At 50.1% G+C, this 2,276-nt stretch overlaps 1 long non-coding RNA gene across 1 annotated transcript; it reads right to left on the reverse strand.

The window, feature by feature from the left end:
• Nucleotides 1-468: 468 nt before the first annotated feature.
• LOC120679711 lies at nucleotides 469-1,442 on the reverse strand. The gene is made up of 2 exons (XR_005677290.1): nucleotides 1,028-1,442; nucleotides 469-930 (listed from the first exon to the last, which is right to left on the reverse strand). It is a non-coding gene; the product is annotated as an uncharacterized LOC120679711 (long non-coding RNA).
• Between the last annotated feature and the right edge of the window lie 834 nt (nucleotides 1,443-2,276).

Raw genomic sequence — 2,276 nt, forward strand, 5'->3', positions numbered from 1 at the left:
TAGATATTTCTTGGAAACGAATAACCGTACAATCATCCAATGCAAGATTGTTATACAGTCTTGCAATTCATTTCTCTCCATCCTCACATAGTTTCAATATTTGTTTTTTTAGGGAATACAGAATATATGATGCAAAACACCTACACGCATGCATACACTCACTACTAAAAAAGAACCATGGGCACCGGTTCCAAAAAGCCTTAGGTACCGGATTTCGAACCGGTACCCCGAAACTGGGACAAAAAACATCGGTCTAAGACACCGGGTTTTTCAACTGGTGACTAAGCTCTTCTTTGGTACCGGTTGGAAATAGCAACCGGTACCAAAGTCCACCACGCCCATTTCATCGTGTCCTCTTCCGTTCCCTCGCATCCTCTCCCGTTCCCCTCACACCCCCACCAGTCATTCAAAAAATCAACCACAAAATATAGATACAATCCATAGATTTTGCAAATCATTCAAATATTCGATCACAAGATAGATACAATTAATCCATACAATTCCACGTACATCTCTATTTCAGAAAAGTAAGAAAAAAAGAAAAAAATCACCCACTGCGGCGGCTTCTCGCTCGCCCACTGGGACTCCTCGGCGGCCGCCCACACTTCACGGCCGGGAGTTGCTCGCCCGCCACGGAGCTCCTCGCCGGCCACGCGGAGCGGCTCACCCGCCGCGGAGCTTCTCGCCAGCCACGTGGAGCCGCTCGTCGTTGCTCGCCACCAGGTGGACCCGCTCGCCGCCGGATAGAGCTGCTCGCTCCACAGGGGCTAGCTCCCACGGCCAGCTCCCGCGTGGAGCTTCTCTCCGGCCGCACGGCGCCAGCCACGCGGATCCGCTCGCCGTTGCTCGCCGCCGAGTGGACCCGCTTGCCTCCGGGTAGAGTTGCTCGCCCCACGGGGGCTAGCTCCCACGGCCGTCTCCCGCGCGGAGCTGCAGTCACAAATTAAACCAATTAATTTTGCCACGAAGAGGAAAACAAGCAAGAACAACAGCCTCGTGAGGAAAGCAAACAAGCAAGAAGAACAACCAGTGGTGCCGAACTCCAAGCAAGCAAGAAGAACAACGGCCGCGTGAAGAAAGCAAGCAAGAACAACCGGCGGTGCCCAACTCCAAGATCTTCTGCATGGCGGCAAGCGGAGCCCGCACGCTCTGCGGCAGCGGTGGCGGCCGGCGCACCACGGCAGCACCTGGCGGCGGCAGTGGCCAGTGGCTAGCTGCCCGCACGCCTGGCAGCTCCTCACGCTCCGTGGCAGTGGCGCCCCGCCGCTCGGAATCCTATCCACGCCCGACTTCTTCAGCGAGAGAGGATAAGGCAGAGAGAGATGAGAGGTGGAGAAATGAGAGGGGTAGAAATAAGAGTGAGGAGTCATCAGGGACTTGGAAATATCGAGAAGCGAGAGGCCGGCTTTTGGTACCGGGTGATTGTTTGCACCGGTGTCTATGTCGAGGACTAGCATAGGCACCGGGTCATGGTATGACCCGGTGCTAATGTCTGCTCCATAAGTATCGGGTCGTGCCACCACCAGGTGCCATTGATACATGGCCAATTTGGTACCGGCTCATAGAATTAACCGGTGCCTTTGCTTATGCATTGGCACCGGTTTGTGTTGTGGTGCGCTTTGCCAGTGCTCAGCGCAGACCTAAGGTGCCGGCTATTGTTGCAACCGGTACAGATGCCTCATATTAGTACCGGTTCATGTAATAAGTGGTACTTTTGGTTTGGATCTTTGGCCTATTTTCTAGTAGTGACTCAACCTATGAACACCCTGGGTTTACATATGTAATTTGGAACAAAATATGATCCTGAAACTCCACTGGATCTTTTTTTAACCACAACATGAAAATATGATCCTGAAACTCCACTGGATCTTTTTTTAACCACAGCATGAAATTTGCTTCTACAGCGATTCGAAAACAGGATGTGAGTGCTACTAGAGCCACCTAACCAATTCAACTAGAGGCCCGTTCGCTACGCCCCAAGCTCCATGTTTTACAAATTGCCCAAAATAAAAGATCACGTGGTCTTGCAAATACTATAGCTCCCTCCATCATTTCTTTCTCGGGAACATATCTGGTGGAAACCATAACCTTCGTGAAAACTCATGCAAACCACGGCAAAAAAAGTCATCTAAATTCATCAAAAAAATCACACATGTAGATGATATGATGATACACAACCTTGTAAAATATCTTGTCCAAACTCGACTTCGTTTGTAATATTTAGAATCTTAATCTTTAATTTTTATGGTTAAGAAATCTTGTAATTTCTCTTAGCC

This window comes from Panicum virgatum, chromosome 6N, assembly GCF_016808335.1.
Source record: "Panicum virgatum strain AP13 chromosome 6N, P.virgatum_v5, whole genome shotgun sequence".
Lineage (NCBI taxonomy): Eukaryota > Viridiplantae > Streptophyta > Magnoliopsida > Poales > Poaceae > Panicum > Panicum virgatum.